At 39.5% G+C, this 16,961-nt stretch overlaps 1 protein-coding gene across 3 annotated transcripts in view; it reads right to left on the reverse strand.

The window, feature by feature from the left end:
• Positions 1-15,599, reverse strand: part of wupA (troponin wings up A) — a 51,085-nt gene extending 35,486 nt beyond the window's left edge. For 2 of the 3 annotated variants that reach the window (XM_090386963.1, XM_090386965.1), the window contains exon 1: positions 15,459-15,593. The gene's annotated coding sequence lies outside the window, so the exon portion shown is untranslated. Of the gene's footprint in view, positions 1-15,458 lie in introns of all 3 variants that reach the window. The other variant, XM_090386964.1, reaches the window with a different exon arrangement.
• Positions 15,600-16,961: the final 1,362 nt, after the last annotated feature.

A 16,961-nucleotide genomic window follows, 5' to 3' on the forward strand; every position in this document is an offset into this window, starting at 1 on the left:
ATTAGCATTAGTAGAGGCATATGATGCAAGAAAGCAAGCTTATTCAGCATCAGCCAAAAAAAAAAAAAAAAACACACACCACTCCCATTTCACCCCTCCGTTCGTTCGAAATACCTGTCCAGTTGAGCTTTAAATTTGTTTAGGCTATCAACTTCAACAACAAGTGATGGAAGTCGGTTCCACCAACCAACCACCCGCTGGCCAAAGGCAAATTTCCGCACATCTATCCGACATCCGTCCTTCCTCAATTTGAATTTATGCCCTCTGAGGTGATTATTCTGAGCAAGATGAAGAATCCCATTGGCATTGAGCATGCTCAAACCATTCAAAGCCTTATACACCTCTATCAGATCACCTCTCCGGTGCCTAGTCTCCAGACTCTGTAATTTGCAAAACTTAAGCCTTTCTTCGTAAGAGCAACCCTTTGTTCCATTCACTAATCTTGTTGCCCTTCTCTGTACCCGTTCCAGCAGCTCTACATCCTTCTTGAAATGAGGCCTCCAGAACTGTATACAGTACTCAAGATGTGGCCTAACCATTGCCTTATACAAGGGAATAATCACCTCCTTATCCCTGCTAGAAAAATTCCTCTTTATCATTGACAAGACATCATGAGCTACTCTTGCAGCTCGTCTGCACTGCTCAGAGAACTTCATATCTGCCTGCACAATTATCCCCAGGTCCTTTTCATTCTCCACCACTGTCAGTGTAGTACCGCAGAGTTGATACGTTGCTCTGGGGTTACTATTTCCCATATGTAGTACTTTACATTTGTCAATGTTAAACTTCATTTGCCACCTCTCAGCCCATCTGTTCAACCTTTCCAGATCCTGTTGCAGCAGCATAGCGTCAGTAGTGTCCTTAACAACCCTGCCAACCTTTGTATCATCTGCAAACTTGGACATTAAACTTGATATCCCATCATCAATATCATTCATAAACACCGAAAACAACAACGGACCCAACACTGAACCCTGAGGAACTCCACTAATAACATTAGTCCACGTTGAGCAGTGTCCATTGATTACCACTCTCTGTCTTCTGCCACTCAACCATCCCCTTATCCATAGCAGCAATTTGCCTCCAATGCCACACTGCTCCAATTTGTGCAGCAGTCTTCCATGCGCAACAGTATCAAAAGCCTTTCTAAGATCCAAATATATAATATCAAAGTTATTCCCTGCATCCAGTTCTTTTGTGACTACATCATAGTATCCAATCAAATTGGTCAGGCAAGACCTGCCCTTAACAAAACCATGCTGCGTCTGAGCTATAACTGAATTCTTGTCTAGATGATCCTGCAGTGCTTCTTTAACCAGTGCCTCCATTAATTTACCTGGAACAGAAGTTAAACTAACAGGTCTATAATTACTTGTGTCAGCCTTTGATCCTCCTTTGTGAATTGGGGTTACATTTGCACATCTCCAGTCTATGGGTACCTCCCCTGAGTCCAAAGAAGCTCTCATAATTATGGCTAGGGGCTTGCTTACTTCCTTTGCTGCCTCGTTTAATATAACTGGATAGATCCCATCCACCCCAGGTGCCTTTTTTATGTTTATCCTCAACAATCTCTCCTCCACTTTCCTCTCAGTTATTACAAAATCATCCAGCTCACTGCCAATGTTTACTTTACCTACATCATTCTCCTTCCTGAATAACTCCTCATGCGTGAATGTAGATGCAAAATACTCGTTTAAATTGTTAGCCACCTGAGCAGGATCCTCAACTGTTGAACCATCAATATCCAGTGGACCAATCTGATTCATCCCTTTCCTTCTTGAGTTTAAATATGTAAAGAACTCTTTTCTGTTTTTCTTTGCATCCTTTGCCAAGGATTTTTCGTAGTCTGCCTTTGCCTGCCTAATCTCCTTTGTGACTTGGTTACAGACCAACTTATATCTATCATAGGCTTCCATGTCACCCATTAATTTGTATGTATCCCATGCATTTTTCTTCTCTGCCACATGTCTCATTAGTTCATCTGACAACCATTTAGGCCTAAACCTTGAACAATATTTCTTAGTTGGTATGTAAAGCCTGGTAGCCTCCAAGATTAGTTCCTTGAATGCCTCCCATTTTAAGTTTGCTGTTGGTAACATCATCAGTTGGTCCCACTGTATAGAATTTAAATACTGTCTCAGACCATCATAGTCGCCTTTACGAAAACAAAAACCCTTCCCTTTACCTCTGATGGTAGTTACCTCCTTGAGTAAATCCCACTTCAACACACTGTGATCACTGCCACCTAGTGGTTCATTTACCTGCAGATTCTTAATGCATGAAGAATCACTACTGATAATCAGATCAAGAGTATTGCTCCCTCTTGTTGCCTCACGAATATGCTGATGTAGAAAACAATCATCCAATAAATCCAGAAAAGCCTTGCTAGTGTGCGAGTGACCAACCCACAAATTCCAGTCAATATCTGGGAAATTAAAATCCCCCATTATAAGACTCTCTGATTTACTGGCCCACTCTATTTCCTTGTACAATATCTTATTATACTCATCAGAGTCATTAGGCCTATAGCACACTCCTATTCTCAATTTTGATTTCCCTATGCTTATGTCACACCAAACTGACTCGACACTGCCCTGTCCATCGATGTCAACTGGCTTCACTTCCTTGGACTTTATGTGTTTCTTAATTAATAGCATAACCCCTCCTCCCCTCCTGTCCTGTCTATCCTTTCTATACACATTGTATTCCCCAAATTCCAGTTCCGCATTACTTATATCTGTGTGACACCACGTCTCTGATATCCCACAATATCTGCCTTTGATGTTTTGAGCAATACCTCAAATTCATCAAATTTATTTACCAAACTCCTAGCATTGGTGTACACGCAGGTATACATGCACCTGTTTCTATTCTTAGCTACCCTAACACAACCCATGTGTTTACTTGTACCGCAATGACTCCCAGCAGTCTCTGAAATATCCTGCATCTTGTTTTTCAGGCTTCTGCTCATTTCAATAGAAGCAGTGCAAGAATCACTTCCACCTCTGCCAGTGGCTACTGTTAATCTATTAGTCCTTGTATCCCCCCCAACTAGCAGTTTTCCGACCCACCTAACACTGCTTCGACAGCATCAGCAAAAATTCTTGCACCCTTTCTATTTAAGTGTATCCCATCCCTGTAGAAGCAATCTCTCCTGTTAAAAAGTACAGCCCAGGCTGAAAAAAATTCTACCCCTTGAGCCTTGCACAATCCCTCCACGGCCGAATTGATCGACAAGGCTCTCATCATATACTCCCTCCTATCGTGTCTGAGCAGAATTGCAGATACTTTCAAGTTCAACCCTAATTCACGGCTTTTTTTCAACAGTGACCTGTACTTGCTAAGTAATTCCGCCGGTCTCCTACTCTTAATATCATTAGTGACAACGTGTACAACTATATCACCTTTTGTGCCCTTAAAAGATGATATCCGCTCTACAACGTCATCAACCTTTGCCCCTGGCAGACATACCCTGGTCCTATTCCACCGATCCTTTTTACAAAGCATGTTCCCCGTTTCCCTGACAATAGAGTCACCAACAACTACTAGTTCCTTTGGGACCAGCGCATTCTGCCTAGGGGGCTGCCTCTGTGTTGCCTGATGACCAAGTGCAAGCTCTGGCGTTGATGTGGGCAGCTGAGAGCTTGATGGGCCCCTCAATTTATTTCCTTCGAGGGCATCCACCCTGTCCTTCAAAATGGCTCTTGTCACATTTGGGCCTCTTTTGGCTTGGAATGAGCCGAAATGACTGCTTTCCATCGATAAGTTGAATATTAGCATGCAGACCTCAACCAAGACAATATACATAATATCGTCCATTAACAAATCCATGCTGACGTCAGCGTAACTGCATTCCTTTTTTAATCAGAGACTCCATTATTTTCCCTGGAACAGAAATTAAGCTAACAGGAGGTGTAATTACTCATATCACCTTTTTACCCCTCCCTTTGCGAATTGGGGATGCATTCGCACATTTCCAGCCCACAGGGACCTCCCCTTAACCCAAAGATGCTCTCACAATGTGATTAATGGTTTGCTTACCTCCGTAGCCGAATGGTCAGGAGCGGGAGCGCAGTGACACACGTTCTTTGAGTAGACGGGGTTCAAGCCCATGACTGCTAAATGCGGTCTATCTGCCAACCCACACTGTACCAGCATGTCAGATTATAGTCAATTTCCACTCAACTTGAATTGCCGAGGAGGCTTCCATCCTGCAGTGGATTGATAATGGCTACAAGTTTACAATTTTTTTTAACTCCTTTGCTGTCTCCCTTAATATAATTGGATAGATACCATCCATCCCAGGTGATTTTTTTTACATTTACCTTCAATACTTTCTCCTCCACTTTCCTCTCAATTATCACAAAATCATTTAGCTTCTTGTTAGAGATTGATAAGCTTCTGGCATCCTCTTCCCTAAAGAATTCCCTACGTGTGAGCGTAGATTCAAAATACCTGTTCAGTTTGTCAGCAACCTGAGCAGGATCATCAACAGTTAAACCATCGATATCAAGTAGACCAATGTGATTCAACCCGTTCCTTCTACTGTTAATATAAGTAAAGAAGTCTTTGCTACTTTTCTTTGCATTTTTTGCCAGAGAATTCTAGTAATCTGCCTTGGCTCGCTATGTGATCAGACTATTTTATATCTACCATAGACTTCTGTATCACTTGACAACTTATATATGCATCCCATGCATTTTTCTTCGATACGACAAGTCTCATCAGTTCATCTGGCATCCGTTTAAGATCTAAGCCTTGAACAGCATTTCTTCGTTGGTATGAAAAGTCTAGTATCTTCTTTGATTACTTCCGTAAATGCTTTCCATTTAGAACTTGCTGTTGCTAACATCATCAGTTGGTCAAACTGCACACAATTTAAAAAATAGAGCATTACCCCTCCCCTGTGCTGTCCACATTGGAGATGTGAACGACATCACATCTCCAATGTCGTTCCCATTTGATGACATAATCAGTACTTCAAATTGATCAAATTTAGTTGTTATGCTCCTGCCATTAGTGTAAGATTTAAATATCAGGTATACGTGCACTTGTTCTTACTCTTAGTTACCTTAACACAGCCAATATATTTACTCGTTCCACGAGGACCCTCAGCAGTCCTTAAAATCTGACATTTTGCTTTATAGGCTGTTGCATGTTTTAATAGAAGCAGGGCAAGAATCACTTTCACCTCTTGCTGTGGCTGTTGTTAATCTATTATGCATGGTAACTGCGGATCTAATGAACCAAAGATCTGTTGAATGCTTTTTCTGGAAATAAAAATCTTCCCAGAACACACACCTGTACAGACATAACACATGATATGCAAGTACCCCAGTAGGACACTGAAATTCGATTACTGAGATGCCAAACTTGAGTGGCATTAACTGTTCAAGGTGAACATCTCCATTTCTCACTGCTCGTGCAGTATCTTGATTTCAACTGCGCCACTTTTGAATGACTTGTATGGTGCTGCCATCTGTCATCTGAATATATTTCGTTGTCATCATTATATTCGTTTGGAAGGAAAGAAAATTGGAGATCTTCAGATTTGAATGTACTTTGAGTTACTGCCATTTCATCAGAGTTGTACTGGGGGTACAATACAGAGATTATGAGTGATTCTTTCAATCAACTTTAAAGCATTTTAATTCTTAATGATATCTAATTTTTATTTACTTAGTATTATAATATGATCTCAATGAGATGAGGCTTTGAATCTTCTCCTCTCCATCAGAAAAAAAAAAACAAACTTTAATAGGATAGTGACGTATCATTATGAGCATGGGCAGTACAATATAATTTTTAAAGTAGCTTTCTTTTTCTTTTACTTTTGGTGTTTCCTGTGAGCTCAGGGCCTTGGTGAATCTGCACCATAGAATGACACCCGACTGATCGAGACTAATGTCTGGCAAACATGATCAAGTGCTTTGGCACAAAGATATTATCAAATATAGAGCGAATTCATGTCAACTGTCAGAAGACAGACTCAGGGTCAACCTATTTCTAACATCAGGGATGCTGCTGGCATCGTTAATGATGATGTGGCCACACAACAGGCACAGCGTCTGTCATTTTAAAGAAAGACAGGCACGTGGGCGTTTCAGATCTGATAATAATAAAAGGTCTGGCAAATGTCTTTTTTTTTTAAATTTCCTTCAGCTGTTCTTCTTTGTTGATGAAATAGCATCTTACAGTAGCATTATAATCCAAATATTTAATATAACCATACTGGTAACAAATTTATTCTACCTCTGATAGGTTTGTGGTGCATTTTGGGACGTTTACAAATATCCAGGAAGACGCTGGACTGGTCACCAATGAATAGTTTGAAGTCTGTTTGTGCCATAAGCTTTAAAGTCCATTTCCGACTTTCATATGTACTCTAGTAAGATTTAAATATTAGAATACGTTCTACACCGTAGGAGGAGAAGAGGGGACTATCTTCCCCTTCCAATGTCCAATTCTGAAGGACCTTGCAACGTTAGATTACCAACTTTGGCCATAGCCAATCGATCGGTTTTTTTTTAACTTTTTCAGCATTTGATTACTGAATTGATGCTGGATGTTTGTTGACGTTCCAGCTATTAGCAATAAATCTATAAACCTTTTTTCGATCAGGTTATTCAGCTATTTGAGAATTGTATTGAGAAAAATCAATACAATTCTGCATTTAGCCTGTATATGAAAAAATTTCTGATTTAATCTACTACAATTATATTCATAAAGGTATCTGTATTTCATTACAAACAGGCATTTCATGAGAGGTCAGGTAAGCCTAGCCTGACGTCTCATACTGTGGATTTGATTGGCTTCCACAACAGATGTGTACGAAGATGTGACGTCACCAGCCCTCAGACACCTCCGAGCCGCGCGCCTATAATTTTAAAAAGACAGCTTTAAGAACCTTCACGTGACAACTAAAAAATATGCAATTTTCTCGCGAGACTTTTAATAAACTGAGGGTGAAAAAGGGATCCGCCTTTTCATACACATACTCTCTGGAGATGCAACACGATTTCTAAAAATAGCATCTTCCGTCTTCTTCAAATGTCTAAATAAGGAAACGATGCATTCCACTGATGAAAGTTGGGCACGCTACCCGCTAGACCAGATAGAGTTTCATCGGCATATTTCCCCATACTTGTGGGAGTTTGGAAAGATTTGAGCGAGGTACGGAAACTCCCTAACCAAGATTTCTTTAAATTCGACTTGCTGTTTTCTGAAATGCAGAAAACAGGTCATTGAACAAATTCGTGGAATTTTTCGGGAGGGCCTTTATATCAATATCTGTAGGTTAAAGAAGACAGTCTTTGCATTTGTTTTTCAATGATTTCGCCCTACTTGTATTCTAAAGAAAAAGAAAGGTAAAAAGAAATCCATATATTTTTGACAATCTAAAGAAATTTAGATTGTCAAAAATACGTGGATTTATTTTTCCATAATGGGGGCTGTCTAGATGAAAGAAATTTTCATCTAGACAGGCCTTGGAACTTTTTTCTGGACTTCAGTGATCATAAGTTCTTTTTGATATTATCCTAGACGTTACCACAAAATAACATATGCAAAGATATGGTTTTGTTTCTATAACTGGCTATCTACTGGACAAGTCTACGTTAACCAATGGACACAGAACATAGGTCTCTTAGTCATGATTCTGAGAGTAATTGGAGATAATCTTCGGAAAACATTGCAGAAACTGATCTATAACTGGATAAACTGATCTATAACTGGCTAGGAACCGTCCTCACCCAAAAAAAAGTCCATATAGCAACAACAGGTGGCTATAATCTAGAAAAGTCTGCGCGGTAGCACAGTGATTATAATCACTGTCCTTTCCAAACCGGGTAGAAAAGGTCCGGGTTTAAATCGCGAGGAACTTTTATGGACTTTTTTCACTGGTTGGCTCAATTATTCGGTCTTAGGCGTAGACAGCAAGAAACTGAACTGGGGTTTTCGTCCAGCAAATCGACCAGCAATTTATGGACATATTGCACATGTGATTAAAAATTCGTTGTTGGATGACTATAATTTTGAGAATTTTTGATAGAATACACGAATTGTATCCGTAACACAACGCCGAAGCCAAAGCAACCAAGGATGTGAGGCGTCAATATACTGTCTGTAAATCGCGTGTTTTCTGTAATCGATTTGGGATGAAAAGCATTTTACAACCGAAATAACTGAACGACGTTGAAAAAAAAAATCCCATAAAAATTCCTGGCAACATTGAATCCGAGCTTCCACCCGGTGGGAAGGAGTGGTTATATCCACCGTGCTACCCGCAAGGGCATTCAATTTTGATAATGTCAAGAAAGCTTTTTAGACGGTATGCTTCTTGTGGGTGCTTCCACGTTAGCATTTTTAGCCGAAAATTACATATTTTGTTGTGACTAATTACAGATTATATAACAAATATTCTTGCATTCGTTCTATTTAAGTGTATCCAATTCCTGTAAAAATAGTCTCTCCTGTTAACAAGCAAAGACCGTGCTGAGAAAATTCTACCTCATGAGCCTTGCACAGCTCTCCAGGGCCGAACTGATTGACAAGCCTCTCATCATCTACTCCCTCCTATCTAGTCTGGGAAGATTACACTTTCAATTTCAATCCTAACTCGCAACTTTTTCTCAACGTTGCCTTGTACTTTTTAAGTAAATCCTCAGATCTCCTATTCTTGATATCATTAGTACCAACGTGTACGTCTTCTATGTCCTTAAAAGATAACTGCTGTACAACGCCATTAACTTTAGTCCCTGGTTGAGATACCCTGGTTCTATTCTACCTGTCCTTTTTTGCATAATATATTTCCCTTTTCCTTGACAATAGAATCACCACCTGTGGAACCAGAAAATTGTCCAACAGGAAGTAGTTAAGTTTTAGAAATCAGTCTGCTGGATGGAAGTGGGCCGATCATAGGAGGTAGTCATGAATATCCACTCAAATGAAATTTCCCAGTTTAAAACAGAAGTCACCAAAAGAGTACAGTCGATCAAGGGTCAACACCAGCAGATGGCGGATATCACTAGACAATAAATTTTAAGCATTTGATTTTTTTTTCTTCTGGAAATAAAGTACACTTCATGGATTTTGAACTGAATCCAATTTTTAACTGAGATATTGAGAAGCAAGCGTAGATTTGGAGAGAAATACAAATTACTCTTATTTAAATTTTTTGCGATATTGAGAGCCTCTCTGATCAATGTCGCAATTGTCTGCCACAATATTGATCTTCCACCTTCCTTGGTAATTGCAATATCTTATTTGTAATATATAAGGGGAATTCCTAATGCTATAGTATAATATGTATCAACGTTAACTGACACTTATAACCTCGACTGATTAATCTGTACCTCCCTTGTCTCAACCCAAAGCACAGACGAATTCAACTGACATCATGTTAATTGAATCCAAAAGGAATGGTTCAAAGTGATTCATGGATGAATCCAGATTAAATGCTTTACTGATGAGTTCATAAACATAAATGTCACACTAGGGCCACCCAAAATATGCATTCATCTGCCTAAGTGTATTTTGTTCGTGACTTGTTTTCTGGTTCAAGTTCGGTTGATTTATATCAATTATTTTGAATTAAATCTCAACTTTTGTCCACCACTGTATAGATATACGTTGTATGATGGTGTAGAATAAAACTTTCCCTAAGTATTTAACAAAATGCTGACAGAGCTCTCTATCCGGATGTTTACACACCATTACCTACTGGTCTTTAGAAACAGCCTGCAGATGGTGACTCTTGCGGCTGATCATTGTCTCGTGAACAGCAATCATTCAAAGTGGCAATTCCCCTGAAGGAATATACCTGTTAAGAAGTCCACGCAGTTATTCGTTTTCTATATGCTAAAGTCTAAAACCCAGACAATGATTCATGAAGAACCAGGGTCTGTGTACAGGAAGAATGTGATGATTAATTAAAATTAATTAAAAGATCTGTAAAATACGGACTTCATATTAGTTAAGCAACAGAGTCAGCTTGATGCGCAAACAGCTTAAAAAATATCTCCAAACTAATCAAACTCATTGATTTATAATGACATGGGTGGTCTCAAAAGGAGGCTTGACAACACTAATTGGACTGAACACGCTATTGTACAACTAACATTTAAATTGAGTACATTCAAGACATTTCTGTTAGGCTTTAGGCATATTAGCGGCCAAGACCACATTGTGCTATTGTGTGTGTATATATATATATATAAATATGTGTTCGTGGACTGATTTGCATATCCGTGAATAAACACGACTAACTCAAAGGGAAACCCTGCTCTCCCTCTGTATGAGATCGGCTAACTAAAGCCCGATTGAAGAAGCCTTTAGAAATCCTTTAGTCTACAACAGAACTCGAATGCAGCTCCAAGCAAATGACAAGTGACGAAACCACTTTACTGTCAAGGACGTATGAATTTTTGAAGATATTTCTGAAGATTCAGATTTAAAACTTTCAACTCGTGCGCACGGTGTGACCCTGACAGTGGGACAAGTTTATGCCTGTTCAGTTTCGCCTTCGCAACAATGGACGTGACGTGCGAGGAACAGTATGCTGCTCTCAAATTTTGATTTTGTCTCAAGAAAACATCAGCTGAAGCGTATGAAATATTAAAAGAGGCTTGTGGTGAATCTATGCTTCCATAGAGCACAGCTCGCAGGTGATTTAGAATGTTTAAAGATGGACACGATTCAATCACAAAAATCCTAGAGCTCCAACCATTGCTGTTACCACAGAAACCATAAACACTTCTTCTGTAATCGTGAAAGAAGATCGTCGTATAATAGCAAGGCAACTGGCAGAGATGTTGATAATATCAGCAGGAAGCACTCACGGCATTCTCCATGATCATTTGCATATGACACGTGTTTGTGCACGCTGGGTTCGATGACTACTCGCAGCTGAGCAACAGCAATGTCAAATGTGTGTTCTCATCTGCCCTACAGCCCTGATCTTGCACTGTACGATTTGTTTTTTATTTCCAAAGTTAAGAAAAGGGAGCTGCGAGGAAAATGTTTGCAATTGTCAGAAGTTGTAAAGACATTGGAGACGATTCCCAAACGCGTGTCAAAAAATAGCTCTCACAATGTCTTAGAAGAATGGAAGAAACGTTGAAGTAAGTTCTTTTCATCAAATGGGGACGTCATCCTATTACTTAAATGAGAAAAGTGATTTTACTTTCAACTACACTGCTCGACAAAATTAACAGAACATGCAAAAAACGTGGTGTAACTCGTGTAGTTCTGTTCTCTGATGAATCCCGTTTTAGCCTACAAACAGATTACAGACTTTATTTCATTTGGAGATAACGAGGACTGCGGTACCATCCTCGAACATCAGAGAAAGGGACACTTATGGTGTATGGTGAAGGCGGTATTCTCGTGTGGGGAGGAATAATGATCAACGGCCGCAACCCTCTTCATGTTTTTGATAGAGGTAAAGTGACTACAAAGAGATGCCGAGAACAGATCCTCGAACCCTATGTGCGACATTTTGACCCAGATTTTCTTTTCAAGCACGCCCAAGGCGACTGCACATGGAGCTCAAGTGGTGGAAGAATATCTTGAAACTTAAGATATCCAGCGATTGCTGTGGCCAGCACGATCATCAGACTTAAATCCGATCGACCATGTGCGGGACGCCTTTGGGCGTCACACTGCACGCCGACAGCCGGTCACTTGGTGCGCTAAGGTCTGCGCTGGTGGAAGAATGGGATTTGTTTCCACAGAATCTTATAGACACCCTCATATCTAGCATGGTTCACCACTGTCAGGACTGTGTAGCCGTTGGAGGGATCATACATCATACTGATGTGAACACATTTTCCAGCATCTGGTATCGATTTCTGTAACGTGACCTTTTTGGTAATTCTTATACAACCCCTATAAATGTCCCTTATACCTCCAAAGTTTCTCGCTGTCTCCATGACGCTGTCGCAAAAACTGCATGAGTTACACCACGTTTTCTACGTGTTCTGTTAATTTTGTCGAGCAGTGTACATTGTGTTGTTTCTATTGAACATATGCGTGTTAATTTTACGAAACTAACAAAGACCCATTTGTGTGAGTGTGCTCCTGTGATTGCCTCAATCTTATGCATAGGCTTAACCAAAATAAACATGACGCGCTGTCACGTGACATCAGCATCTTCTTATGTTTCACGCTTTCCGCAGACTTGGTTTTCTTAATGATATTTAACAGCGCGAACAAACGCGAAAGTCATAGCTATCGGTGATCGCATTACCAGTGACGTAGCTCATGGTATCAAATTAATACGGTACTCTTTGAACTTTGCGGAAATACACGAAGCGAAAGGAAGGAACGAACGCTTCCTGTAATAAGGTGCACATGGCCTCGAAAATATTACTGATTTCGCTTTCCCTGAAGTTTGTCGCAGACATTCCTTTTGCTTTGTTTATTATTCGACACTAAAGACAGAAACGACCAGCTGTTTAACAAGGCAGTTATCTCTTTATTGGTTGTTTTGAATTTTCGCTGAGACAACACAGGCCATGAGGATTCTTATATCGTGCCTGTAATTTGTATTTATTTTATGTTGGATTTGGTTTTTGACCACTCGGCTACATCACGCATTGATCTCCCGAAACCGACTAACTCGGCCACAATACGAAAAAAGCCCGCTTAAAATGTCCTCCAGCCAAGATGGGATTCGAACAGGTCTATTGGAATCCCATCTTGGCGGGAAAACAACTATTTATACCAATCGATCTTTATTACAACAGAAAGAATTGCTTGACTCCAATAAATTCGACTTTGAAATTTCGGCATTTTTACTCCTTAGATCAGTTTACTCAAAGTCCGGCCCACGTCTCCCGACAAGGTTTTATCCGGCCCTCGAAAGCATTTTGAAAATTAACGCTGGTCAAAAAAAAATTAGACATCCTAGAAGCAAAATATGAAACTGCAGCTTCAAGGCTGTTCAGATATAAGCATTCATGCAACTGCTTCAAGATCCTTTCTAAAAGTTTAAATGCACTCACTGGCCAAAAAATTAGAAACCTTTTGCAGTTGGCGTCAACAGATAATTAAACGTATTGTACGCAAATGTAAGTTGTCATGATACGGTCATAAGTTCCTTGATATCAGATGAATACGCCTTCGTGGGTAGTATAGTTGGTATAATCACCATCCTTCCCACACAGGGTGGAAAAGACCCGAGTTTGACTTTCTTAACCGTCATTTGTCAGTCCTCAAGAGGTTCGCGAGCTATTTCAAAAGAAGTTTTATTCATTTTTATTAAATAACTTTCGCTGCGCGTGTGGCTGTAGAGGGTGCAACCTCACAAGTGTTTCATGTAGCCGATGGTAACTGCAGACATTGTCTTCGCCCATTTTAGCCAATTTTACTTCCAGTTTATTTAAGCAGAAATTCTTAGCCATTCTTTATCTCCAAATTAACTGTCACAAAGAGAGCATTGATGCTACTTGAGAGAGAAAGAGAGAGAGTACGTAAGCAAAGTGCTTTAGCAACATTTGGGTCAAGGTTGTTGGAATCTGAGCTACTTAATGACACATACACATAAAAAAGTTGGTGCATATTCACAGCTGTCTTCTGATAACTGATGAGGTAAGAACAGATTCCTTGCAATGCACGGCAAGTTGGCAAACTGAAAAATGTCTTTTTTACAGATAAATGTTAAATTATTTCCATTTGCTTATCAACAGGGGGCTGCGTAGGTCGATGAGGTAATGAGAAGAAATCCAATGACCGTGTAGGGGAGGCAAGTGTTCACAGAGAGGAAATATCTTGGAAGCAGAGAAATAAGTATGCTTGAAGACTGTGTTTTCTCTCTCATGATTGATGGCTTCAACGAGCTGTTATTTCACCACGCATGTGTACGTGCTGAATATGCTTCATCCTTGAGGTGTTGTAACTTGGGCTAATGGGCAGATATTTTACAAGTTGGAAAATGAACAAAAAAGAAACAGCAGATGAGAAAATCGTACTGTAAGTTCCAGTGGTGGCTTGAATTCGTTACTGGATTCTGGGTAACTGAGAAAGAAGTCAACTTCGCACTTCACAAAACGATATTGGAGGTTAATGAGTGGTAAAAAAATAGGATATTATACTCAGAGAAAATCTTTGATAATCTTCAGAAATTCCGCACATATCAAATTCAAGTCTGCATTATATCATAAATACGCCGGAACACCACATCAACCCTTCTGTTCTGGTCAGCGATTCCAAACAAGAACTTGAACCTTCAAGGTCTATGACCTGACTCCTTAATCCTCCCCTTCTGAACATCATAAAGTGCTGCTCCAGTACGAACACTGTCAACTGTGTCACAACTTTCAAGTTCAAACCTGTTTACTATCCTTTGTTTAAAGCAATTAACAGAATGGTTGAAAAGATTAAAAATATCCCACAAATATATCTTTACCTCTTGCAGATGATGTCACATCCTTATTTTAGAAGACTCGAGCTAATTATAAACGGGACCAGTGGTAAGAGCATTGTTGGCATATGGCCTAATGGCCCATTGTCACTGTCATATACTCGTCAACTGTTCTCAGAGTATTAAATGGTTAGTTGCACAGTGAATGTCAATCATAGATCTGACTGCCATCCCTATTTAAAGTATCAGTTTAGGCATGAGCTGGAATCCTTAAAGAACGTTCCACAGTTCTTAAGAAAATACTGATGAAAAAACATTGAAAACGAAACACATACACAACCAAGTAAAAAATTTTACTTCCGCTTCAAATTTATATCCTGGAACCATATGCTGCTCAAAGCAATAGACCAAAGAGTCTTAAAAAGATCCAGGGCCGTTTTTATATACGTATGGCTGATTTTCTGGTGAAAGCAATTGAATTCTTACCCCTTAATCCTCCCCTTCTGAACATCATAAATTGCCGCTAAAGTACGAATACAATCAACCAAAGACTAGATCAATGTTTATGATTGACCTCTGATTGATTAAATCACTGGAATCCTTAAAGCACCTTCCAGAACGCTGGAATGTGCTTTAAGGATTCAGCTCATGCTTAAACTGATACTTTAAATAGGGATGGCAGTCAGATCTATGATTGACGATAATATATCGGGATTCGAAATGTACTGAACTCGATTCCATGAAAAACAAGAGCATTATTTGGATATCATGATAGGACATTGAGAACTAGCGGTACTGTGATGGAACAAAACAAAAAAAGTTAAGGGTTTTGGAGTAGTTTCCTTGCATCACCTGAAAGTACTGCAGAGATGCGATCCTGACAATGCAAACACTAATTTTCTTATGAATATGGATACAAATAGTATCTATGAAATAAGATGATGATCTTACCTCGACTCAATCAAGTACTTAAAATATTTCAAAAAACACTAAAAACTACAAAAGAAATAAAATGAAGTCGTTGTAGCCAAGAATTATTTGCACATCACTGTATATTACACACAAATTAATGGCCATAATTCGAAAAACTTCTTACCTGTATGAAGAGGAGTGGGTGTTCTTCTACGCCCGGCAGCAAGACTGATGGCTCACACACAGCAGAAGCGAGACTGTACTCTTCTCATACCACTTCTCTTCGCCATCCGTCAGAAGGTCACTGCTGCGTTCCGATTGGTCATATATGGCTACTTCCGCTCTCTATCGGGCCAATGGTACTTTCGAAAATATGAAATTTCTATCCCCTACCAGCGTCTGGTGACGTCACCCTAGACGAATGTAAACAGAAGTCTTGGAAGACGTCATTCATCTTGTATTATTAGCACTGAGCATGCGTGGAATTTTTTTGGCAGATGAGCTGGTTCACATGTTCCACTTGCCTCAGATATGAATCTTTCGCGGGTGGGGAGAACTTAGTTGGGGTTAAGAGGTCTGCCCCATTAATGACTGTCAATATACGCCTTGTTAAATGCAGAAATCCGACAAATAACTGAACGCAATGTTCGCGTCCACCGAGCAGTTAACCTTTGAACAGAAACGCGAACTGTCAAGGAAATTGTTTCAGATTTTTGCAACCAGATTTGCATATTAACTTTAGCTTTATGGAAGAGATGAGTCATCAGAATTTTGTGTTCTACTGCTCTCCAAAGACACTTCCGACTGCTTAATATTTGCCATTTACTTTCTTAGTGTTAAAGTCTTACAGGGCACAAGACAGTCAGGAGCTTTGGAGAGTAAGTTGGGTTGGGAAAATGTAGAAAGAAAATTGGGGACTATTCATTCGCTCTTTTGAGCTTGGATGTAAGCGTTTATACAAGATGAACGTCCATATCTGTTTATCAATTATATTTCTGAATCCGACATGTCTTCCGATAAGAGGTATAAAATTATATATTTCTATAAACCAACGAGTTGAAAATTATAAATGTTTCTAGTAAAACAAAATCATTTTTTTCTTTTAAAGTTTTAAATTTATTCATATTTTATTCATACGTTTTGTTTAAACACGTCGAAGTACATCGGCAGTAATCAATATAGGCTGATACCTTCGTAGATTTTGATTTTAATTTGAAAACCTTGAAGGATTTAGAAACATGTTTAGTCCTGTTCAACCAAACAGAGATAGATAGACAAAAATAACCTAGAACACCATAATTTTCAGACCCTGCTCTCTGACACTTCATGGCCGGAGTTTCCTTGTTATTAATTCAAACTTCGCAAACAATTCTTCTGTATGTATGTTCACTTTGTGTGTTTCAATGTATTTCTGTATTCCTACAGCATCAATAGTTTTCAATCTTTGTTCAGCGAAATCCTGATTCCACAGAGGGATTCCATATCACATAGAGTTGTATAAAAGCTAAACTTTGGAGTCTATAAGGTGGTCACTCAGCTTATTGGGAAGTTTGAGATTTCGCTAGACGGGTTCAATCCAGGTTGGTGCCTTCAAAAAGGGACGTCGGTTCTCCCGAACTACTTCTTTCTTCGAAAACAAATCCCCACATTATAAACACAAGACAAAATAACCCAACCCTAGAAGCAA

This window comes from Mastigoproctus giganteus, chromosome 12 (assembly GCF_048544385.1).
Source record: "Mastigoproctus giganteus isolate SK-2022 chromosome 12, ASM4854438v1, whole genome shotgun sequence".
Taxonomy (NCBI): Eukaryota; Metazoa; Arthropoda; class Arachnida; order Uropygi; family Thelyphonidae; genus Mastigoproctus; species Mastigoproctus giganteus.